Raw genomic sequence first — 27,027 nt, 5'->3', positions numbered from 1 at the left:
TGGTAGTTGTGCCACCCAGCTGTTGTAATATTCCTGATAGAACTCCTTACTTATAGTTCTTAGGAACTCCTTGTCTTCCATGGTGGCTGCTGTCACGGACGCACGATCGCCACCCTCAACATGGGACGATCGCACGACCGCGACCACCAATACGTCACGATCACAGCGTCAGACCCCAGACCTTCTCACCAAACTCGTGACCAAAGGACTGGCCGATCTAAAACCGCGGTATGACGTGCGTAACAATACCACACCCAGCTGCACCCTGCACAACGATTTCCAGCTAATGGTCAACCGATTGATGTGCCGTCAGTCTGAACGATTGTTACTGAGTCGGGTTAATTACGCCACTAACCCTCTACTGCCACCACCACTTTTTGTACAGAGAAAGGGGAAACTCTCCTTATCAAATATACACCATAATGATTGAAATAATGGTCTGTATAACACGGTGCGCAGGCCCGTTATATATATAAAGCATTGTCTGGTATATGCTCTCCCCACCATTCTATGCCAGGATTACCTGTAAACACAGTGCAACCGTCTTGAAATGGATGAAGAGCTCACACATGATCATCACTGTCACATTCTATGCACTTAATAGTGGCATCACAGTCATTAGCATGGTGTTCTGTGGAAGCAAAGCATTTGAAGCAAACCCCACAATTCTTTAAAAGCTCTTTGTGTTCTTGCAAGGGTTTCATTCTGAAGCCAATACTCGTGACCGAAGGACTAGCCGATCTAAAACCGCTATATCACGTGCGTAACAATGCCACACCCAGCTGCACCCTGCACAACGATTTTCCAGCTAATGGGACCACAATCAATGTACCGGCAGCCTAAGCAATTGTTACTGGGTCAGGTTAAATACGCCATTAACCCTTCACACTGCCACCACCTCCTTTTTGTACAGAGAAAGAGGAAACTCGGTGATATCAGCTAAAACATTATAATGGTTGAGATAATTGTCTGCATAATACGGTCACCACAGGCTGATTATGCAGAGGGTTAAACAAACACAGTAACGTTCTCTTTAGAGGCAGGAATCCGTAAATTGCATTAAAGTGCTATAGAAACAGTTCAACACTTTCAGAAGGAAAGATTTATTACTAAAAGGTCAAACGGGTGCAATAAAAATATTTACAGAAAAAGATGTAGCTAAGATATATATATATATAAATGTACAGAGACTAACAGCACAGCAAAGAGATATCAGAGAGAGGTGAAAGGGTTAAGGTATTTTCCAAAGTCCTGGGTTAGCAGATCCAAGTTTCAGAGCGAAAGGGCACGGGTCTCCCTAGGTGGCACTGATGTTAAAAATGGGAGATGTCTTCAACTCTTTTCTCTTAGGCCTGACAGCCCAATTTGTAGTTCCCCAGCAGGAGACCAATACCCCATTTAGGTCGTAGAGGACTGGGCGTTGACCTAAACTAAAGCCAAAATCTTTCCTAACTCATATTTTGGCTCATAACTCTTCATATGCACCAGTGACACTCCAGGGTAGATTATTATGCAGACACATCTGAGGATTGATTAGATGTAAATTATGAAATTATACACTGAACGGTTCACGAGATCTACTTTTTGGCTTTCCTATGTATTCGAGAGTGACCTATCAAATTGTTCGTCTTCTCTTAGCCAATCTAACGATATGTCTGGTTTTTATGTAGGTCTCTCATATTCCAAGATATGAGACATGGGGGAAAAATGGATTTTTAAAAGTGTTAGCTGGTCCCACCTTCCTTGGAATGTCTTGAACTCAGGGAAAAGCTTGCCTTATCTTATACGAGGTGTTACATTTTACAGGTTCTTCTGACAGCTAGGCCCCAGCTCCTTTGGGGACTTTATAGCTCCTAGCCTCCTGCTGGGCCCTGGCCTTCTGTGACACTCCCAACACACATACACACTGGCCAAATGTCGCTGTGACTCTCAGAAAGGGAGGGGGAGAATGAGGGGGAAATATGTTTGTCAGGATAGTTACCCCTTTTGCCAAGATGGAGGTTGAAGCCAAAATGGTTGAACCGCGTCCATCTCTGTGTGTACGCGGTTACACAGTGCACTGGTTATATTTATTGTCATCTGCACACCAGGGTTTACAGTTTGCTGTGGTGCCAAGGCCTGGTGTACTGAGGGATGAGTAGGCAGATTGGCTTGAGAGGTGGTAGGTGAAGTGTACTGGCCTTGGTTGAGGGTTACAGCTGCTGTGGCTTGGAGCTGAGGTTTTGGGAAGAGAGTGTGAAGAATAGTATGCGTGCGATGCAACCGAGTGCCTGCTGTTGTTACCGCCTTCATTTTCTCTAGCAGTTTGCTCTAAAACCTTTACCTCTTCCATGGCTGTGGTTTGTTCACATTTTTCCTCTAAAGCTTCAATTTCTGTTCTCTTGCGTGCAACTTCTGCCTCTACTTTCTTTTGGACAAAGGCTGCCTGGGTTTTAGCGGCTTCAGCATTGGCACGGGATTTAATAAATTGTTGACGGAGAGTGGAAGATCTTGATTGTAGAGACTTATTGAATCTGGAGGACTGGACTGTCTTGAAGATGCAGAGCAATGATATTTAGATTCATGAAGTTATGCTATTCTCACCTCTGCCTTTGTCTTTGCTTTTTGCTAAAATGGTCTCTTTAAAACTCCTTTAATTCTTCCTGTGAATCTTCAGTGTTGTACTGCTTTAAGGGGCCAGTATATTTAAAGTGATTGTATACCCTCACCTTGTAAAACATCCCATTCAGTTTAAAATAGAAATGAAAGGCAAAATATGTGTATCAAAATAAAAAAACTTTATAAATACCCTTTCCCCCCTTTTTTTATAAGTGATCACATTCCCTCTGTTCTCAGCTGCATAAGAGCTGGGAGAAGAGAAACAGCAATACAATGATTTCCCCAGTGACTGGCTGTGCAGACGGGTCAGCGTGTCAGGACAAGTTTGATCATTGGAGAAGAACAGGCTGAGTTCTCAGCACATCTAGAAAACTGACCATGGAGTGATCTCCTGCTTAGCGTGGTCACTTTTTATAGGAAAGCAGAGGAACTGGCAGGAACACCAGGGATTTCACACAAAGGAAGCAATACAAAGAGAACAAGATACTTTGTCATAAAAGTACATGGTACAGCAGCCACATATCAGGAATAGGAAATGTTGGGTTTACAGTACATACTCTAAGGCACAGCCTTTGATCATTTTCATACGTAACAATGAATTGTTTGAGAGTGTCCTCTCAAAGTGTTCCTCTTGATCAGTTTCATAACTCTGTTGAGCCTTCCAAGTTGGTTTAACCAAGCATTTAATTTGCTTAAATTCTGATCTGGACAGGATTTAGGTTCTTGTTGTATTTTAACTTTAATAAGGACCTCCTGCGCTACTATTAAGCAATAAATCCAATATGGGGGAGCTGCTAGCACCTAACCATATACGAAGTGGAAATAAATGAATAAATAAATATAATGATGCAGCGCTACCCTAAATATAATCATGTAATACAATATATATACAAAAAAAGTGCAGATTGAATAAATATCACAAATGACTAGTAATCAGTGAATTGATCCTCTCTGGGATCTATGGTGAATAACTGAACATGATCTCACCTGGTATCAAGACCAGTAACCAGTGACAACAGACCGTCCAAATGGGACCATAAATGTGAAAAATATAATAATGTGAATCCCTGAATGGGATCAATATTCTCGTGCAAATCGTGACCAGGAAGAAAATGGCTAAATGAAGCCTTATAAATACAACAGAGTGACATAGAGTGGATCCCTAAATTTGGGATCAAATATCACAATAGTGACAAGTGCCGTGATAACATATCAAATACATAAAAAATAGAAAAAATGTGGTAAATAATACAATCACGTAAAATACAGTAATCAAATAAAATGGTCCACAAAAACAAGGAAAAAAAGTCCAAAAAGGTGCGTGAACACCTGAAATATTCCAAACACTTTTACATGCAAGTGATAGTGTGGATGTGCATAACCACCGATTGGAAATAATCTGTGTGCGACTAAATTTCCCCCTCACCTCCTTGAAGCTTTTTTGTAATTCAAGCCAGGGATATGATAGGGTTTCCTCGCGTTGTAGATACACGTCCAGACTGGTGATATCCCCTCAATAGAAACAGCCAGGTCCCCTCCAGTATAATGCAGCTAGCAACCAACTCACATCATAGGTAGGGCAAAGATAGAAAAAAGACCTCCCATAGTGTAAATCAGTATTTAATCTCTTTCAAGAATAAAGAATAGCCAAATGCCCACTCACATTGTATTATATATAACAAGCATTAAACCTCATGCTATGGGTGTACTTGCATGGGTTAGTTGGGTGCAGCAAGATGGCGTCCACGCCGGAAGTACGCCACCACGCTCGCGTCCTACGCGTTACGTCACGTGACTTTATCAGGACCCCCTGTTGTATTTCAGCCTCCACAGAAAATGTAATATTTTGCTCTGCCGTTATGTAAACAACGAAAGAGTTAACTAGTCACTAAGAAAATTATGAATTGTTTAGCTCTGCTTTTGGAGGCTGCTTGCGAACACAGGCAGCTTTCTGTCTCAGGGCCCTTTCCCACTCGGAACTGCATGTGAAACGCACAGGAATTCTGTACAGTTCCTGTGGGATTCACATGTAGTTCTGTGCAGTGCAATTTCATTCCCATTCATTTTGAAAGGGCTGAAATTGCACTGCACCTTACTAATCATAGTGCATGCACTACTTTTTAAAACGCATGGCAACCAAATAGCATGGTACTTTTATACCATGCGATCTGGTGCAGCCATATGCACTGGGTTTGTGAACTGTATTTGGGATGACGTTATTTTTGCACTGACACCCGCAGCAGAATGCAAGGGCAGCGCAACTAGAATGCGGTGCAGGAAGCCGCATGGGAACTTGAGCACTGCATTCTAGTGTAATTATTTGAGAAGGTATTGTAAGCAGAAAACATTATGGCATGGTAATGCAGAAAGCTTCCACCAAACAGATGCACAATGCACAACCGACCTGCAAAAGAGTTCCATTAGAAAAATGCTGAATTATTTCTTTCCTGTAATCTGTAGGCTGCTGTGATTAGCTTGCAGGCATATACAGGCTTGTATGACAATGGTTGCACTGTCCTAAGCTGCTGTATATCCAGGGTGATATCACATTTCATAGCATATTCCAGAGGATTCTTGACTGAAGCTAAATGATTTTTTGGCTAAAGCTGTAAAGGTCCTTTGCCTGGAGCTAAACAATAATTTTTTTGACTGTTCTGCCTCTCCAATCTAAGAACTGCAATTGGAATCTCTAACTAGTCCATTGAATTAGATGTCTTACTCACAACCCAGTAGGATTAGCAGATAGTGACTTCTTGATCCAAATGACACCCAGCAGATCGTAGAGAGTATTACTCCCAAAATTGTGACGATCATACAGATGAACATTAAATAGCTAAAAAATGATGGTGTGTATAGCTCCAGCCGAAGACAGTACATGTGGAGAACAAAAACGGAGACTGAGCATGAAGAAGGGAGGGACTAACTACACAGAGCATGCCCTAACTACAGAGTGAGGTAGGGACAAATATATTTAAAGGCAAACACATAGACAATGCACGTGTCACATGATAAGCTCCCTCGTCCCCATATGACAGTGTTGGATACCTGGGAAATCAATTGCCAAGCACCAGTGGCTAAGAGAGTGTGAGGAACATGTTCCCTCCTATCTGGGTAGGTAACTTCCCAGGGGGAACAGAGTGGTGGAAGACAGAATGATAATAAGTACTGCATGTGCAGCTGCATTGTCTAGCATTAAAGCAAACCCATCAGTCTGTCCCACTTAACCACAGTGCCAAACCACAGGTTCACTTTAACAAATGTATGCTGTGTTAAAAATAAGCCTTCTTGGGAATCTGCTTTTGGTTTCAGAACAATCATGTGCTGACTGGCAAGGAGGAGGGAGAAGTATTTTGAACTTTGGGGTTAACCAGAAGACAGGGAGCTGAGGAATGTATGTGGGCAGCAGGTGTGAGCCTGGATGGAAAAGATAAGATATGTAATGGACAGAGATTTGGAAAGAAAGCAGAGGAGTGAAGTTAAGGTCACATGTCAAGAGTGAATGTGGTAATTCAAAATGTGAGCATGATGGGTATAGGACAGGGCTATAGACAGAAAAAGAAATAATTTGTGTTCATCCTCATCTTATATAGGAAATACCTAGTATAAATGTATTCTTTTAATGGTAAAAAAAGAAAAAAAATTTATTCTTTGGCACATAAGCATGAATAAACCTGTTCTTCAATGTTCTTTATAATTATATATACACTGCTCCTGCTGTATTATATAATGTTGTAAAGGATACATCTATCCAGAACTGAAAATCTGGTAGGCCGTTTAGTGAAAACTAGTGTTTTGCCTGTAGCAGCCAGTCATATTTCATCTTTCATTCTCTAACCAATTGAAACAAGGAATCAGAATGGCTGTGCTGGGCACCAGCTTCAGCTTTTAGCAATCTGCAACCATGTTGGTTGGTTTATCATAAGCTGTGTACCACTACCCCCTTAGGAGTCGCTGAATTTTGGGTCCCCCTATAGTTCTGCACAGCCATACAACATGCATGTTTTTGTGATTTTATTAAGGGATATTGAACTTGGATGGGGTTGAAGGGTGCATGGGATGCCCAAGGAACTGTGAACTTGTGGACAAATCTCCTTAGCAACTATGTACAAGTCCATAGACAAATAGTTTCTCCTTGAAGAGCTCTCCAGTCCTTCTGGTGTACCTCCTCAGACCCCAGATGAATCCTCCTCTTCACCCAGCTACCTGTGGGAATCACTGAGCAATGCGACCCAGAAACTTCCACTGTAGTAAAGCACCCCCAGATGAGGAGGTAGTTGGGTTTGCCACTTGACTGCCCTCTCCCCTTATGCAGCCCAGGGGGTTCAGGATTACTCACTCAGTCCTCCTATAAGCACGTGGGTTGGTGGCTGTCTTCAGGTGTTACACTGGGCTGGCTCCTTTCCTGCTTCGCAGGCTTTCCTCCCTCAGGGGACGGTTGAGTCTGAGAGATCCCCATTTTAAGATCATGCAGGTGAATCCCACCCTGGGCCCCCTCCCAGGCTCCACATTCCAGCCTTCTCACATCATCCTCCACTCGACACTGACCACTTCCTGGTCAGGTTCTCTCATACTTAAGGGCTGTCCTGAGCCCATACCAGGCCTCCTGCTTGAGGATTGGTCAGAGTCCCTTGAGTATGCAGATCAGACCCTCCTCACCCCACCCACTGCCTTCTAGAATTTTGTCATGCTTCTAGAGCCAGGGGGAGGTATCAGGAAACTGACCTGCAGAGCCCTCAGCCCTGACCTAAGGTTACCTGGCTGACTCATACCTGGCTGCTATACAGCACCCCTTGGCTAACTAGAGGGGTGCTACATTTGTTCTACCTGTCAAAGAATTTCCTTTATCTGTCCAACCAGTACTGAGTGTTGCACAGCTTTAACAGACAGCACAGTGGGCAGTGAAGGAACAGTAACACACCAATGACCTCCGTCTGTCATCAACTTCCTTATCAGCCAGTGTAAATGGAAGACAGCTGATTGGCCCAAAATACTGACCATTTTTTCCCCAGAGCTGCTGTACAGGGGATTTTTTGCATTCATTTTTTTTTTTTGGAGAATTGTTTATTTAACCACTTGCTTACCGAACACTTTTACCCCCATCGTGCCCAGGCCAATTTTCAGCTATCAGTGCTGTTGCACTTTGAATGACAATTGTGCGGTCATGCAACATTGTACCCATATGATTTTTTTATCATTTCTTAACACAAATAGAGCTTTCTTTTGGTGGTATTTAATCGCCACTGGTGCTTTATTTTTTGCACTATAAACAAAAAAAGAACAGAAAAGTTGAAAAAAAAAGTTTTCCTTTGTTTCTGTTATAAAATTTTGCAAACAGGTAATTTTTCTCCTTCCCTGATGTGCGTTGATGAGGCTGAACTGATAGGCAGCACTGATGAGCACCGATAGGCAACACTGATGGGGCAGCACTGGTGGGCATTGATGATGCACTGAAATGCAGCAATGATGGGCACTGACAGGTGGCACTTATGGGCACTGACAGGTGGCACTGACTGGCGGCACTAATGGGTGCAACTTCTGGGTGGCACTTATGGGCACTGATCATCAGTACCCTGTTGATCAGTGCGGGTGTCCTCTGTGACATTTGCTGGTTATCGGCAGTACTTTCCTCACGCTGTGACACCCCCACTCACCAACCCATCACATCTTGCTGGCTGGAAGCTACAGAGTGGTAAATTTGAGTAGAGCGTGAAAAACAGTTTTTCTCTTGACTGCTGGTGGTTGCTTGTGGTTGCAGTTGTTTTATTTTTTGCTTTGGGGTCTTTGTCAAAAAAGGTGTTTTAAAACGTTGCTACACTTTTTAAATAGCATTTGTTTTCTTTCCTTCCTTCAGTCTTCTAAGTAAGGGGAGTGGATAATTATTCACAGGTGCTCCAGGTACTATATAACTTTTTGTTGCACTCACTCTGAGCTTGCCCACCTTTTGCTTGCTGGAACTTGACTAAGTGGAGTAAAAAGCCAGAGTTTAAAACAGGAACTTATAAAAGGAGTCTTCTACCTGTAACTAACGTATGAAAATTCCTGTTAGTAACAATAATATTGTAACTGGGAAAATTAGTGCTAGCAGGGTTGAAGGTTTTGTGCAGTGCACAGAGTGCCACATGCATACAACAATGGAGCAACAGCTTCAGGAAGGATACCGCTGCGACAGTTGTGAGCGGGTTGCCCTTCTGGAAGCTCACATCAGAGATCTGGAGGAGCATGTTGCAACACTGGGCAGAACTGACAACCTTGAAAGGGGTCTTCTGCTCACTGAGCGGGTGGTTAATGGGGTTGATGTGGAGAGTGAAGGGGTAAGTCAGGATTATCAGGCAGGAAGATGGGTTACTATAGTCAGAGGGAGTGGTAGGGGCTCACAGAAAAGGAAGGCCAGCCCTGGGTTTGAGCACCCAAACATATTTTCCAAGTTGAGTGAAGATGTGGGGATGGCAAGCTCAGAGGTGGTAGCCCTAGATGTCACTGGTATCCCTAACAGTCGGGAGAACGGCCCATCTAGTACGGGTAGTGCAGGAAGGCAGGTAATAGGGGATTCTATAATCAGAAGGACTCATAGAATCATTTATTGCCAGGATCGCCTCAAAGGATTGTCTTTGCTGTCTCCCTGGTGCCATGGTTTAGCATGTGGTGGACTGGGTTGATAAATTGCTGGGAGGAGCTGGGCATGACCCAGCTGTCTTGGTCCATGTTGAAACCAATGACAGAATACATTAAAAGATGGAGGCTCCTTAAGAATCAATTTTAAAATATAAGTTCACCTTTTAGTAAAAAATAATAAAAGGTAAAAAAAAAATGTGCATTTATTATTTTTGGTTGCAGGAGCCTGCAAAGCATTGCAGCAGGGATCAGCAGATAGCTAGTGACATGAAGGTCTCCTGCAGATCTGTCAGTATATTTTATATATAAAAATCAATGAACTACCACGGCCCTCCACAGTGCCGTGGTAGTTCATTGAAGACTACAAGCCTACAGCCACTAAGACTGTCGGGTCTTGTAGTTTTTCATTCACAGAATGCTGTGAATGAGTGACGCAGGCGGAGTCCTGCACAGCCATGTTTTTTTTAAATGTGACAGCTAGCGGGGAGGGAAACCGGGAACTGGGGGGGAACAGGGGGACAGTCTGATCGTAACATGTTACACCCTGAATATGGGTGTAAAATGTAACATGTTACGAAAGGTGAACTTATCCCTTAAAGAACTAGGCTGCAAGTTGAAGGGAAGGACCTCCAACATTACATTCTCTGAAATATTGCCTGTGTCATGCGCAACACAGCAAAGGCGAGGAGATTAGAGAACTGAATGCATGGCTAAAGACGTAGGAAGGATTTGGGTTTATAAAGCACTGGGCTGACTTTTAATTGGTGTACAACCTATATGCTAAAGATGGCTTGCACCTAAATGGAAGGGGGTTGGCTGTGCTGGGGTAGAGGTTTATGGGAAGGCTGGAGGAGTATTTAACCCCCTTCACACCAACGTAACACAAATATGCAGCCTGACAGAACTGGGCTTTTTTTCCATGGGGCCGCATATTTGCGTAGCTGTCTTTGTGCTGAGAGCGCGCCGCAAAGACCGAGATGTCACCGAGAGCCCTGGGTCCCGTTCTAACGATCGGGACCCGGGACTCCCGATTCTGGGTCACATGATTGCTGTGATAGCCTTGATTGACTATCACAGTGATCAGTCACTGTACAGCCTGCAACCCCATGTTTGTTTTTTCCTTCTATGAATAGAGGAGAGATCGAGATACATTGAATCTCTCTCTCCTTGTATAGGGGGAAAAAAACAAAAACTGTTAAAAAAAAAAAAAGATAAATAATTTAAATTTATAAATAAATTATTAAAAAATAAAGAAAAAATACCTAGATCAAGTTTTGATCTAGTTCAGTGCCACGGTTAGTGTTTGGGACAGGGTCAAAGGTCAGGATTGTATTTTTTTTTTTTAAATTGGTATCGGTGTCAGTGTGTTTTAGGAAAAACAAAATGTGCACTATTGTTTCTGGGCTGTACTGTGGGTACTAACAACAAATACCCTACACATATATGGTATTGCTGTGATCATCAAGAGCTGGAAAATTTATTTTGGATTTTTCTTTGGTGGTAGGTTATGGGAGTAACAAGAAACACACAGCTAAATTAAAAGATTTTTTTTAACTATTTTGGGCCAGTTTTCCTTTGATAATGGTGGGTGGAATGAGGAAAGATGGGAGGAGGGCTATGGGAGGTGATGAGAAGGTTCCCACGTTACAAACAACCATTGAAAATGGTACTCTGTACTAAAAAAAAAATGCAAAATGGGTATGTAAAATGTGAGAATTAATTAAAGTGTTTGTTCACTAATGCCAGAAGTCTTCCAAGCAAAATAGGTGAGTTGGAAGCCTTGGTGTGCAGAGAACTATGGTTTAATTGGTATTGCTGAATCTTGGCTTCATTCTTCACATGACTGGGCTATTAATATTCCTGGCTATGCTCTCTTTCAGAGAGACAGGGTAAAAAGGCAAGGTGGTGATGTCTGTTTCTACGTGAGAAGTGATCTCAAAGCGTGTGTGAAAGAGGACCTAGTTGATGGAGAGTGTGATGAGGCTGAAGCATTATGGGTGGAACTGGACATGGGTGTGCCTACTGCAAAAGTAACCATTGGAGTTTGTTATAGGCCACCCAGTGTTAAAGAGGAGCTCCGGTCATTTTTGTGTGTATTATAAGTCAGCGGCTACAAAAACTGTAGCTGACTTTTAATAAGCACACACTCACCTATCCCTAGGATCCAGCGATGTGCTCACCTGAGTCGTCCATTCTCTCCCTGGCACAAGCATCTCATCTGTGGGCACCCAGTAGTGACAGCATGCGGCTTCACAGCCGAGTGCACACTGCGCATACGCAAGTCATGCTGCGTCTCCTGTATGGTCTTCTGAGACCTGTGAATTGTCCCAGAAGACTGCAGGGCGGAAGGAGGGAGGCTGAACTTCTAGCTCAGTTCACCGTAGCGAACTAAGCTGAAAGTGGGAGCAGGTACCTGTCAATACTAGATGTGACGATTGCGGGTCAGACCCCTGACCTTCTCACCAAACTTGTGACCGAAGGACTAGCCAATCTGAAACGGCGATGTCATGTGCGTAACAATGCCACACCCAGCTGCACCCTGCACACCGATTTTCCAGCTCATGGACCACCAGTCAATGTACCGGCAGCTTGAATGCGCTTGTTACTGGGTCAGGTTAATTACGCAATTAACCCTTCCCACTGCCACCACCTGCTTTTTGTACAGAGAAAGAGGAAACTCAGCAATAACACTATGGTGGTTGAGATAATCATCTGTATAGCACTGTCACCTCAGGCAGGTTATACAGAGGGTTAAACAAACACAGTAGCGCTCTTTTAGAGGCAGAAATTCGTAAGTTGCAATAAAGAGCTATAGAAACAGTTTAACACTTTCAGAAGGAAAGATTTATTACTAAAAGGTCAAAAGGGTGCAATAAAAATATTTACAGAAAAAAGATGTAACCAATATATATATAAATATACAGAGAAAAAAAGCACAGCAAAGAGGTAACAGAAAGGAGGTTAAAGGGCTAAAGTACTTGCCAATCAGCCTTGGGTTTGCAGAACAAGTTTCAAAGCAAAAGGGCACATCTCCCAGGTTGGTTCTGATGTTAAAAGGAAGAATTCTTCAACTTCCCTCTCTTAGGCCTGACAGCCCATTTTGTAGTTCCCCAGCAGGGGTGTTTCTGAAGTCAAGGACCAATGCCCCGTTTAGGGAGGGATCGTCTGGGCGGATACCTAAACTAGAGCCAAAATATCTCATAGTTCATATTTTGCTCATAATTTTCCCTATGCACAAGTGACATTCCACCAGCGGGTAGATTACTATGCAGATGCATCTGAGGAACAGGCAGATATGAAATATGAAATACATATTTGAAGGGTTCCAGAGATGTAATTTTCTGCTTTCCTAGGTATTCCAGTCAGGGAGTGTGACCTATCAAACTGTCTTCTTGTGGCCAATCTGAAGATATACCTGTTTTTTATGTAAGTATCTCATATTCCAAGATATGAGACATAGGGGGAAAATGGATTTTAAAAGTGTTATCTAGTCTCTACTCCTCTTTAATGTGTTTGAACTCAGGGGAAGGCTTGGGTTATCTTTTTATGAAGTGCCAGATTACTCAGCTTTCCAGCCCACCCGGCACCCAGCTCAAAGATGGTTGATAGCTCGGGGCTTCCTGGCTGGCCTGTGACACTTCTAACACACAGGCCATATGTCACTGTGTATGAACAGAGAGGAAGGGGGAGAATGAAGGGGGGGATATGTTTGACCCTTTGCCAAGATGGAGGTTAAAGCCAAAATGGTTGAACCGCGTCCATCTCTGGGTGTACGCTTGCTACACCTCCCCCCTCAGGTGGTTGCATAGGAAGGGACTGCAGTTTCCCTCCTGACGCAACCCACTTCTGCCGCGGGCTTGCCTGACCAGGGCACAGAGCCACTGTGCCCAGGGGTTCACCTTGGGGTGATATGCACTGCGGGAGAGCCAGGTTCCGTCTGAAAAGGAAGTTGTTCTCCCCGGCAACACTGCTGTGCCAATCAAGTGAGTTGTCACGGGTGGCATGTGCTAACATATTGAGATGTAGCTTCTTGTCAAGGTAGAGAAGGAGATTTCACTCTCCCATCTTCTTCCTCAGGCCTAGGACTACATCTGACCCGAAGGTAGTGGCGCCTGTGTGTACCGAAACCGGACAGACGAATTCTTGAACTCGCCTTCCAGATGTGTCCATGGGTACCATGCAAGATGAACAGTCCTCTTTACCTGCTAGCACCCAGGACACCAGTTCCACCAGTTTCCTGTCTGCCAGGTCAGTCACAGGTCCAGCTGAGCCATGATAGTTGCACCCAGGCGTCTTACCGTAGCCAGCTGCACCCAAGACTGACGTAACCTACTTTTTGGCCTGGGGAGTAGGCCAAGCCTTAACTGCCTCAGTCTCCCCATTCCCAGACCTCTGGGGGCCTCTTCCTACCAGTGGTTCCCAAAGCTGAACCACTGACATGCCCCTCTGACAGTTACCCTTCTCGATTATCAGACTAGGCACGGGCAGGTTGTTCCTGACTAGTGACAGGGGCCCAAGTTGCTCTTCCCAGACAGGGCCGAACACCGCAAGGCCCCTAAAGTGGCCAACTGCACCCAGTTCACCTCCACATTGCAGGTCATTCCTGACTCCTGGGGAGGTGGTTGGTGCATTCTCAACCCCAACTAGCTTTCTCGTGAATTCAGGTAAGCCATATGGGGTGGTGAAGGCTGACTCGTCCTGAGCCTCCTGGGTTAGAGTAGAGATGGTGGCCCATACCCTCTGTTCAGGTCCATGATGGTTAACAGCAGGCAACTTCCGGAGGCTTCATTACCTCATGGCCCCTGGGCATGGGGTGTGCCACACCGACAGGGCTGGCGCTCAGTTTTCCAAGCTCCTCAAAAAGCCTGGTCATCTGATCCTGTTTGGGGATCGAGACTACCGGGGATGCCCAGACTCGAGCTGACCCATGGATTCCTGACTGCACCTTTCCCTCTGTCTCTTTGGCCCATTCAGCCTGCACCTCCTGGGAGATGAGGTTGGCGGAAGGCAGGAGGGAGGCATGCACTCTGCCGTCTAACTCGTGAACAGCACGGTGAGCTCTCGCCGGGTTTTCCTGAACTCTGACACCATCTACCATAGGCATTGCCAGCACCTTCTGTACCCGAGTGGAAAGGAGAGGTGATTGGAGCTGAGGGCCGCAGCCCCCTCTTTGAGATCCGCTGATCAATTCCAATAAGGTCCCTCGCACTTCCAATCCAGGTATGCTGTCACTGCCTAGGACACATGTTTTTCTGCCTGGTGACACACCAGGACAGGTCAGGCCTTTGTTTACCCTTCTCAGCAGGGGAGCTCACATCTAGCTGGAGGCTGAAATCCCTGTGTGCATTGCTTTCCAGGGCTGCCTTACACATGGAACTACAAGTACTAGCCAGCTGTTTACCCTTCTCAGCAGGGAGGCTCACAGCTAGCTGGCCTCTGAAGTTCATTTGTGGATTGCTTTCCAGTGCTGCCTTACGCGTGGAACTACAAGTCCCAGCCGGCTGCCCAGTACCATGCAAGGCCAACGGCTGGGCACTTATCAAGGCAGAATCTTCTGGGCCTAGGCAAGGAACAGGCCTATCCAGACAATCCCTTTGCTCAGCCCCCAGAGATTGTACCTTTGCCCCCTTCACAGCACTGTGGGTGACCCCCAACAATGAAAATGCATCATTTGTATCATGACCATCATAATCATCATTATCATTACCAACATTATCATCAACATTACTGACATTATCAATATCAGCATCATTATCATTATCAACAGTTACGTTTATAATATCAATGACACATGAGTTCGATACCTCCCCAGGCAAGGGGATTTCTTCTCGTTCTCCAGCTAATGGAGAATCCTGTAGCCCCACTCCATTCCCAGCCCCCTCCCTTGGTCCATCCACAGGTTGCCCAGACATTACCCCAACATCTGCACACAATACCTTGGCATGTCCAGAGAGTTCAAGGGGGCCCTTCTGGGTATTCTCGGCAGGGGCGTAATAGGAAACAAGAGTGCCTAGATCAGCACCCAATAAAACAGGTGTGGGGATTTCATCCGAGACCCCCACCTCCCTCATCCCCCTTCCTGCACCCCAATCAATGAATACCTTTGCACAGGGTATGCATGAACGGGTCCCCCCATTTCCTGTGAGGGTAAGGAACTTTCCTGGGATGAGGTTCCTTTGCTCAATCACCTCTGGCTGGATCAAGGTGACTTCTGCTCTGGTGTCCCGGAAACCAGTTACAGACCGGTTGCCCACAGTGACTGGCTGCAAGTTGGCGGGGGTTACCCACATCTTCCTGCGGACAAACAGCACGGAAGAAGAGTCGCTGGCCAGATGATGTCCTCTGCTTCTGCTCAGGACACTGCGTCCTGAGATGTCTGGCTTTCCCACAGGTGAAACATCTGCGGTTGTCAGGCAGGGATGGCTTGGCTCCAAGTGCTGTAGGTGTGGGCGGTGATTTCCCTCCTTTCCAGCCGTTCAGAGGAGCCTTGCGAGGGTCAGACACCCGCGTATGAACGTAGGTATCGGCCAAATCGGCTGCAGCTTTAGTCGATGCTGGTTCTCTTTCTAAGACAAACTGTCTGAGGTCTGCCAGGCAGATATGAAGGAGCTGAGGTATCATGAGATCTTCTAAAGACTCGTAGGAGTCCGCTTTCAGTCCTTTAGTCCACTGCCGGAATGTGGTGCGTAAGCGACTCGCCACATCCGTGTAAGATTCCCCATGTCCCTTTTGCATGGACCTAAACTGCTTGCGGTACACTTCCGGGGTCATCTGGTACTTCCAGACATTGGCATCTTTTAAAACTTCGTAATCATCGTCCTGCCCCTCTGGCAATTCAACAAACGCATCCAGGGCCTTGCCTCGTAGCCCTGGTGTCAGGTACCGAGCCCATTGTGTTTGTGGCACATGGTACTGACGGCACAATTTTTTCAAATGACCGTAAATATGTGTCAATGTCACTATCTTTTTCCATCACTGGGAACTTGGCGGCTGTGCCCACGGCCAGAGAGGCATCCCTATGCTCTAAGGACCCAGGGTTCTGAACCTGTCGCTGCTGGAGACTCGCCATCTCCAGCTCGTGCCGACGATCAGCTTCCCTCTGTACCGCCTCTCTCTCAGCCGCTCTTTCAGCTTGGCCGCTGCTTGGAGTTCCGCCACCTCTCTGTCAGCCTGACGTTCAAGGACCCGCAGGTATGCCCCAGGATCTGTCTCTATGATGCATTTCAGGGCTTCCTGCATTTGAGGAGAGTCTCTGCTGGTTACAGGCACTCCGGTGCTGGCCCGCTCAGGCAGTGGTGTGACGATATCGTTCGGTGATCCTCCAGTGTCAGTCTCTGTATGCCCATCCTGCGAGGCCATCTCTGAGCCACCGGGAACGTAGGTAGTTCCCCGAGTTCTGATCTACTCGGCTATCAAGTTTCAAAGCAAAAGGGCACGTCTCCCAGGTTGGTTCTGATGTTAAAAGGGAGAATTCTTCAACTTCCCTCTCTTAGGCCTGACAGCCCATTTTGTAGTTCTCCAGCAGGGGGTAATTCTGAAGTCAAGGACCAATGCCCCGTTTAGGGAGGGATCGTCTGGGCGGATACCTAAACTAGAGCCAAAATATCTCATAGTTCATATTTTGCTCGAAACTTTCCCTATGCACAAGTGACATTCCACCCGCAGGTAGATTACGATGCAGAGGCATCTGAGGAATGGGTAGATATGAAATACATATTTGAAGGGTTCCAGAGATGTAATTTTCTGCTTTCCTAGGTATTCCAGTCAGGGAGTGTGACCTATCAAACTGTCTTCTTGTGGCTAATCTGAAGATATACCTGGTTTTTAGTCAAGGGCCCTGCTCTTTCGAGCTTACAATCTAGGAGGGAGGGGATAGTGGTACAGGAGGAAGTGGCTGTGGGGGATGGAGTGGTAGGAGGAGTGGAGATCGGCTGTTAGGTGAGGGCGGGGTAGGCTTCCCTGAAGAGATGGGTTTTCAGGGTGCGCTTAAAGGTGAGGAGGGTAGGTGACAGTCTGATGGATTGGGGAAGTGAGTTCCGGAGGATGGGGGAAGTCCTGGAGAAGTCCTGCAGTCGGGCATGGGAGGTGGAGACCAGGGAGCTAGAAAGTAGGAGGTCTTGTGAGGAGCGAAAAGTACGGGTTGGGGGGTATTTGGGTATCAGGTCGGTGAGGTAGTTTGGGGCAACGTTATGAATGGCTTTGTATGTCTGTGTTAGTAGTTTGAATTTAATGCGTTGGGCAATCGGGAGCCAGTGGAAGGAATGGCAGAGGGGGGTGACAGAAGCGGAGCGGTTGGTAAGGTGGATGCATCTGGCAGCTGAGTTTAGGATAGACTGAAGCGGGGATAGTCTGTGATGAGGTAGGTCGGTGAGAAGGGAGTTGCAGTAGTCCAGACGTGAGATAATAAGGGAGTGAACGAGTTGTTTAGTAGTGTCTAGGGCTAGGAACATACGTATTTTGGAGATGTTGTGGAGGTAGAGCCTGCATGAGTTTGCCAACGATTGGACAAGGGGTTGGAAGGACAGGTTTGAGTCTAGAGTGACACCTAGGACTTTAGCTTGTGGGGTGGGACTGATGGTGGCGTTGTTGGTTGTAATGGAGGGGGGGCGCGGGCTGGGGGGAAAATCAGGAGATCGGTTTTGGAAAGGTTCAATTCGAGGGTATGGAGTGACATCCAGTCTGATATGTTGTTCAGTAGGTGGGTGATACGGGCGGAGACTGAAGGGGTGAGGCGAGGGGTAGAGAGGTAAATTTGTGTGTCATTGGCGTAGAGGTGATTGTTGAAACCATGGGAGTGCATCAGTTTGCCGAGGGAGGCGGTGTAGATGGAGAAGAGAAGGGGCCCGAGGACAGAGCCTTGGGGGACCCCAACAGAGAGGGGGAGAGAGGGGAAGGTGGTAGGGTTACAGGTAACGTGAAAGGAGCGTTGGGATAGATAGGAGGAGAGCCAGGAGAGAGCGGAGTCTCTGATGCCGAGGGAGTGTAGTTTATTAAGGAGGAGGAGGTGGTCGACTGTGTCGAAGGCCACGGAAAGGTCAAGGAGTAAGAGGACTGAGTAGTGGCCATTAGCTTTGGCAGTTAGCAGGTCATTAGTGATTTTGAGTAGGGGGGTTTCGGTGGAGTGTAGGGAACGGAAGCCGGACTGTAGTGGATTGAGGAGGTTGTTGTCGGTGAGGTGGGCGCTTAGGCGATTGTAGACTAAGCGCTCAAGGAGCTTGGAAGTAAATGGCAGCAGGGAGATGGGTCGAAGGTTGTTCAGGTCGGTGGGGTCCAGGGAGGGTTTTTTGAGTATGGGGGTGATGTGCGTGTGCTTTAGGGGGGAGGGGAATGCGCCAGTAGAGAGGGAGAGATTGAAGATGTGCGTGAGGGAGCGTAGGATGGAGGAGGAGGGTGACCGGAGGAGTTGTGTGGGAACAGGGTAAAGGGGGCAAGTGGTGAGGCGGGCTTCTGAGAAGACCTTAGTGACCTCCTCAGTGGTAGCAAGGCTGAAGGAGCGGAGTGTTGGAGGTTATAGTGTACGGGATGTTCGGTGTGGTGGGGAGTAGGGTGGTTGCGAGGTCAGAGGAGGGGAGAGTTGATGGGGTTATAGTGGGAGGGAGGCTAGGTGGGGAGGTCTGATTTTAAAATGGCATTGTTTCTTGCACTCAAAGCATTCACGTGTTTATTGTTGCATATTACTGTTTTATTCCTATTTTTAGTCTTTAAAGCAGACTCTGCAATGGGAGCACGGTCACTATCAATGCTTTCTCTTTTATACTTATGTTCATCCATAAACTTGCCCATAACTTTCTGGTAGACCACTAAGTAATAGTGCTGCGACATGAAAATCTTTTTTTCTTCTCTTATACCTCTCAGGCGTTCAACCATTTCCAGGATGTGCCTTATGTAAGGATCAGGGTGTTCTGGCTTGACTTAATTTATACATTTCCACGTACCTTCTCTTATTAGCAGCATTTTTATCTTGAATTTCCAATACTTCAAATTCTGGTTTGTCAAGTTTGCAAATGAAAGCTTTGTTGCGGCTATGTTACTGGCCATTTTGTTTTATTCTGTTGCAGCCTTCTTTCTGCTGCTGTATCTTGAACTCATTTGTGTAGCTTGCTATGACTGGGGGTCTGGATCCAAAATCTGTTAGATATTCTGTATATAGCCCTACAGAACAGATAGTACACAGTCCACATGTATTTACCTGCTGCTTCTCTGCAAACAGGAACTTTATTTTAGAGAAAAGACCATAGATGTAAACTGCCTTGAAAAAGTATTCATACCCCTTTAAATTTTTCACATTTTGTCATTTTACAACCAAAAACGTAAATGTTTTTTATTTGGATTTTATGTGACAAACCAACACAAACTGGCATATAAAATTGTGAAGTGGAAAGAAAATGATAGATGGTTTTCAAAATTTTTTTTAGAAATAAATATCTGAAAAATGTGGTGTGCATTCGTATTCAGCCCCCCTGAGTCAATACTTTGTAGAACCACCTTTCACTGCAATTACAGCTGCAAGTCTTTTTGGGGATATCTCTACCAGCTTTGCACATCTAGAGAGTGAAATATTTGCCCATTCTTCTTTGAAAAATAGCTCAAGCTCTGTCATATTGGATGGAGAGCGTCTGTGAACAGGAATTTTCAAGTCTTGCTACAAATTCTCAATTGGATTTAGGTCTGGGCCATTCTGTGTGCTGCCACCATGTTTCATGGTGGGGATGGTGGGGATGGTGGGGATGGTGTGTTCAGGGTGTTGTGCAGTGTTAGTTTTCCACCACATATAGCGTTTTGATTTTAGGCCACAAAGTTCAATTTTGGTCTCATCTGACCAGAGCACCTTCTTCCACCTGTTTTGTGTGTCCCCCACATGGCTTCTTGCAAACTGCAAACGGGACTACTTATGGCTTTCTTTCAACGATGGCTTTCTTCTTCCCACTCTTCCATAAAGGCCAGATTTGTGACATGCACAACTAATAGTTGTGCTGTGGACAGATTCTCCCACCTGAGCTGTAGATTTCTGCAACTCCTCCAGAGTTACCATGGGCCTCTTGGCTGCTTCTCTGATTTAATGCTCTCCTTGCCTGGCCTGTCAGTTTAGGTGGACGGCCATGGCTTGGTAGGTTTGCAGTTGAGCAATACTCTTTCCATATTTGGATGATGGATTGAACAGTGCTCCGTGAGATGTTCAAAGCTTGGGATATTCATTTATAACCTAACCCTGCTTCAAACTTCTCCACAACTTTATTCCTGACCTGTCTGGTGTGTTTCTTGGCCTTTATGATGCTGTTTGTTCACTAATGTTCTCTAACAAACCTCTAAGGGCTTCACAGAACAGCTGTATTTATACTGAGATTTAATTACACACAGGTGGACTCTATTTAATAATTAGGTTACTTCTGAAGGCAATTGGTTCCACTAGATTTTAGTTAGGGGTATCAGAGTAAAGGGGGCTGAATACAAATGCACACCACACTTTTCAGATATTTATTTGTAAAAATTTAGAAAACCAGTTACCATTTTCCTTCCACTTTACAATTATGTGCCACTTTGTGTTAGTCTATCACATAACATTCCAGTAAAATACATTAACGTTTTTGGTTGCAACATGACAAAATGTGGAAAATTTCAAGTGGTATGAATACTTTTTCAAGGCACTGTAGCTACAAACTTAAAAACACTGCCATCTACCAGTTGAAGACCAACTCTAAGTTGGCTACAGGAGGAGGGGGTGTTACTTTACTAATAGGTTTGTGTTTTACATTTATAGAATTAGTTGCTAGGAGGAAGACTGTCTGTGTCCTAGCAACCCATGGGGCAAGTAAAACTGAACTGACAGTGCATGAAGCCTGATTGGGAACTGTGAGAGATTAGTTCCCCATCAGATCTGCTTTGCCTGTGATTGACAGAAGAAGGCAGTGGTTGGAGTCATAACTGCTATTCAGTCCATTGGCAGCTTTGGAATTTGCCACCTGCCAATCACAGGCAAGTCAGACTTGACGGAAAAATAGTCTGAGTTCCCCATCAGGCTCCGTCTACCCCGACAAATTAAATTTGTGGCCTTTGTAGCTGTTGGACGGGCGGTGCCTGATGAGGAATGCTGGGACTAGTTCCCCATCAGGGCTGCCTTTCTTGTGATTGACAGTCCTTCAAAAGTAAAAGCAAGCTTTATAGGGAACTAGTCTCTTACTTCCCCATTAGGCTCCACCCACTTCTAGTTTGAAACTCCTAAGCGCATAGGATGTGGATGGAAGGAGCGCATTGAGGAAGGAGTGTCCAGTATGGATTCTCCTCCCTTAATGCCAGATTTGACAGATGGGTCACTAAAAAACATCACTTTCAGTGCTGACACTTGAAGGTATTCTGAACGGCATCTACAACACCATTAATTAATTCCTCACATAAGTGGACTAAATGATATTTAAGGTAAATTTCAAATAGAAGCCTTAGAGCTGCTATTGCTCACATTTCTATCACAACAGGTTTTAAACACAGTTGCAGTACTTCCTGAATAGCATTAGGAACTCATAGAATGACTTTGTTGTTTTTGAGTTGCTCTGAAATTTTCCTTGTTTAGAAACTTCAATCTTAAACCTTATTGTGATGGATATTGTCTCTGTTTGCTGCAGTTTTCATGAATCAACCAGTGTCTGCCCACTATTACTGCACTGTCTCGTTCAAGAAGAATGTAATAGTTGTTCCTTTTGTCCCAGAGACCTTTATTCATTCTAATAAGGAATTGAGAGAGTGGTAAGTTCACAAATTGTAGTAGAATTCGTTTTGCATTGCGTCTGAATCCTGATGAGGTATTAGGCTTGGTTCACACTGCTGCGACTTGGGGTCCGACATGTGAAATCCCATGTTAGTCAATGAGAGCTCTCTTAATTGGCACTACTGAAGTTGCTACAACAATAGAAAGGGTTCCCCTGCTACTTCAAGGCAACTTCTATCCGACTTGTGCACTTAGGCTTTAATGCAAGTCTCCTCTAAGTCGGATCCTCATCTATATTCATGTAATTTGGATCTGACTTTACAGGAAGATTACCCAGGCAAAGTCACATGGCATGAAAGTCGCGCATCAAGGCGCATCTAATTCGTACTCAAGTTGCCAGGAAGTCGCACCGTAAGTCGCATAACTTTTAGGTTGCAGTAGTGTGAACCGACCCTTAATGGCAATTCTGATATGATAGAGTATTACCTTTATTCAAAGTGAACCTGTCAGTTAGACAAATGTTACCGAATACTGTCAGTTTGCAGGTAGGTTATGGTGGCTGAAAATAGTCAAATTGCTTTCTGTGCACCGAGGCATTGAATTCGGTATGAACTCTCTGGACCAGGCTAGGGTGGAAGTAAGCAGTGGGCACAAATTGGGCAATGTAATCAACCATCCAGGTTAGATAACTGTGTATATGCAGGTTCTTAGAATCTCTAGAGAAATTACAACTATATGATAACATTTTTTTTTTAAAGCAACAAATAAGTTGTGTGTGTGTTAGTAAAAAATGTTGTGATCCTAAACAATCTATGATATCGTTATTTTGCTTCACCGCCTTGGTAACTAGAAGGGTTAATCTGCAGATGGAGCTGGTGAATGAAGATAAAGATGCTATCCCATTACGGAGCGTTTTGCTGCCTCCGTGTGGGGTGAGGAGACTCTCACTGGGGATATCTCCTTGCATTTCCTGCGGTTACTGGAAGATGTGCAGACAATTCCCTCTAGTACCTTAAACGTGTTTATGATGCCAATTCCGGGACGTGGCCTGCTTGAACTTGAGGCTGTGATACTGGCCTGGAGCTTACCTGTTTTCTGGTAAAAGATATACTCTAAGCATTTGGGCTTTCTATGTGAACCCTCACTTTGTAAAACAACCCATTCAGTTTAAAATAGAAATGCAAGACTGTTTTTGTGTATATATTAAAAGAATAATAAACATTATAAATACATTTTCTTACTTTATCTATCAGTGATTACAAAACCTCTGTTCTCAGCTGCATAGGGAACAGAGAGCAGGGGGGTGTCAGCAGGAGACAGAGAAACAGCATTATACTGATATTTCCAGTGAAGAGCTGTGCAGGGGGGCACGTCAGCACAAGTCTTATCCATTGGAGGATAGGCAGGCTGGCTTCAAGCACAGCCAGTAAAACTGAGCATGCTAGCATAGGTGTGCTGCCATGCCTAATGTGGTCAGTTTAAAACAGGAAAGCAGGGACACAAATCAGGAATAGGTTTGGCCTGGATGTTTGAGTTGAACATAAGTTCGACTCGAACATCGGTTGTTCGTGTGTGCATCGCAGTGCATTGAGAGTCATAATTGGCCAAACCAAAGTACCGGACCACAGGTAAGGTGCAATGCTTTGGCCAGTCACAGCACAGTGCACTGTGAGAGCCATGATTGGCCAAAGTGTTGGTGACTTTGGCCAATCGGGACTCACAGGCTAAGTCTACACCCTACACTATATAAAGCTGCTCACACAGCAGCCTTGTGTAGTGTGTTAGTGAAGTTAGTGGTGTGTTAGGAGACATATGACAACCTGCCATTCAGCCCGTTGGCAACAGCACCTGAACAACCCAGATCATGAACAAGTACAGACTAATTGCTCCTCATCTGGGATCTCTACCCCTACTATACCTCAAGTTGTCTCAGCAGCCTCCACTGAGAGGGATGATGGTATAGCAATGGGCGTCACAGGTCCTTGCACTCAAAATGCTCTAGTAGTACACCACCTGTTGATTTCAGCAGGCCAATTTCGCTACCTCAATTGCTGAACCATAAAAAAAAGAATACTGTTGCACCCATCCACATGCTCATCATCTAAATGCTAGCTTGGCCAAATTGCTAGCATTACAACTGCTTCCTTTCCTTCCATAAATGTGCAGAATGTGCTGTACCACAGTGGCAGGTTCTGAAAAGAAATTAATTTTCATGTAAGGCCACTCCAGCTCTGTATCATTATGTGGAAGGCAATGATTTTGCCTTGTTGGACAGGGCGGTCAGTAGCAAGGTCCACATTAATGCTGACACAGGGACATTACATTTCCATCACGGCGCACTGGGTTACTCTGCTGGCAGCTGGGAAATATTCAGGACAGGGTTCACTGCTGGAACTTGTTCAGCCACCACGCCTCCAAAAAGCTGGTGGTGATTCGGCCACATCTGTCTACTCTACCCCCTTCTCTTCCTCTATGGCCTCTTCTGCTGAATTGTCCTCTAAATCAGCAGTGCTCCCTAAGCGTTCAAGGGGCTACGCAAGCAGTCAGGCTAAAAGATGCCATACGGTGCTGGAGCTGGTCTGTGTAGGGGACAGAAGCCACACCAGGGCCAAGATTCAATCAGTTCTGTAGGGGCAGGCTCAGAGGTGATTGACACCAAGGCAGCTTGAGCCAGGAATGGTTGTATGGGACAATGGCACCAACCTTCTCTCCACCCTTTGACAGGGACACTTGACACATGTTCCATGCTTGGCACACGCCCTGAATTTGGTGGCACAGTTTTTCTTGATCAGGTGCCCAGGCTTACAAGATCTTCTGAGGTAGGCCAAAAAAGTCTGTGGCCATTTCCGGCAGTCATACACAGCCAGTGTTCGGCTGGCTGACATTCAACGGGAATTCAACCTGCCCACCACCTCATTTGGGACATGCCCACCAGGCGGAATTCAATATTGCCAATGCTGCAGCAGCTGCACATGCAGTAGAGGACCATCAAAGAGAAGGTGGCCAGCAGACCGATGCCTTTAAACAATTCTTTAGTCCTCAGCGCCCATGGCTGTTAGGTTTAAGCACCCATCGGCAGCGTCTGCATCATATGGTGCAGAATAATGTAGGGGCAAGAGCAGACTCTGAGACCTTTCCAACTGAGAAGCCACTGGGTTACAGGGTCTTAAGGATGGATCACTGGCCAAAACTTGCTCAATATGCAAATCGAGCTACTGGCCTGTCTTGCATCCAGCCTGCTTTCAAAACAGTGCTGCTGGAAGTTTTGCGATGGATAAAATAGTGCATCTGTCCACAGGCTCTGTTGACCGGCTAACATTTATCAAATTGAATCAGTCCTGGATCAATAGCAGCTATCAAACCCCCTAGTGCTTGTGTAACAGATTAAATTTGTCAGGGATCTGGGATCTCATGAAGACTACCTATGCTGCCTATCCCATTCCAGAATCCTGATTATGCTAGCTTCCAACAATGTTTTTGGTTTAGGGCACCAACACCCAAGGCCCAATTTTTCTGCACCTGTTTGACAGGTTCAAGTAATTTCAAATTGTTTACAGTTTTTTTTCACATTTTTAACAGCAGGACCCATTTCTGCGCTCAACAAGATTAACTGTGAGGGGTTACAGTGTTCAGGCACCACCAACACCCAAGGCCCAAGACAGGTGCATATAATTTCAGTTTTTTAGAGCAGTGCCAATTTCTGTGCTTATCAAGAGTAATTGTAAAGGGTTACAGTGCAGAGGCACCAACACCCAAGACCCATTTTTTCCACATGACAGGTGCATATAATTAGATTTTTAAGACCAGGGTCCAATCCTGCACTCATCAAGAATAACTGAAGAGTTACGGTGTGAAGACACCACCAACTGTTAGCCCCCGCCAAACACTCCACAATGCACTTTGCTCTCACAGTGCACAGTCCCCACCCCACCCTATATAAGAGACAATACTCTCCCTGAAAAAAAAAGAAAATAATAATTAAAAAAATATAAAAATATATTTATATCAAAATAAAACAAAAAATGCATAAAAAAAAAAACAGCATGCCCCCCCCCAATCTTTACCAGGCCCCTTAGAGACCTCACAGTAAAAAAATGTTTTCAAAAAAAGTACACGGGGTTCCCCTAAAAGCCATACCCGTTTACTTGTACCCCTACCCAATCACTGAAGGGTTAAATTTGGAAAAAATAAACACCAGACTTTTGAAAAAATAGTTTATTGAACAACAAAAAAAAGAACAGTTTTTGACAAGTCCTTTATTTAAAAAAAAAAAATGGTTCCATCATTGTAAACCATCATCAGTCATGGAGTCCAGTGTTGTTACGAAGACGCCGACTCACCGAAATAAAAATTTTTTAAAAAAGACGCCAGCTGACCCATCTGCACCCGCCGAGCACTCTTTGCAATCTGACATTTGCAGGTGTGATGTAAACACCTGGGCAGAGCTAGTGAGACAGCACTGAAAGCTGAAAATTGGCCTTGGAAGGAAGGGGGTATAAGTGTCAAGTGGTTAAAGGAATTTTTCTTTAACCACTTGCCCTTCTGAGGATTTACCCCCCTTCCTGACCAGGCCTCTTTTTGCTACTCGGTGCTGCACTAATTCAACTGATAATTGCGCGGTCATGCAATGCTGTACCCAAACAAAATTTATGTCCTTTTTTTCACACAAATAGAGCTTTCTTTCGGTGGTATTTGATCACCTGTGCGCTTTTTATTTTTCACGCTATAAACAAAAAAATACCAAAAATTCTTCTAAAAAAAATTTAGAAGAAAAACAATATTTTTTACTTTCAGCTATAAAAAATATATAGTAAACTTAAAGTTAGTTATAAATTTAGGCCAAAATGTATTCTGCTACATGTTTTTGGTAAAAAAAATCCCAATAAGTGTATATTGATTGCTTTGTGTGAAAGTTATAGCGTCTACACGCTATGGTATAGATACTGCAATTTACGCCATTTTTCTGCTATACAACGCTGCGCTAGTTTAACAGACAATTGCGCGGTCATGCAATATTGTACATAATTGAAATTTATGTCCTTTTTTCACACAAATAGAGCTTTCTTTTGGTGGTATTTGATCACCTGTGCACTTATTTTTGGCGCTATAACCAGAAA

Source organism: Staurois parvus, unplaced genomic scaffold (assembly GCF_062004578.1).
Source record: "Staurois parvus isolate SC_StPar_1 unplaced genomic scaffold, SC_StPar_1.0 ptg000057l, whole genome shotgun sequence".
Taxonomy (NCBI): domain Eukaryota; kingdom Metazoa; phylum Chordata; class Amphibia; order Anura; family Ranidae; genus Staurois; species Staurois parvus.
Note: the sequence above shows the minus strand (reverse complement) of the source record.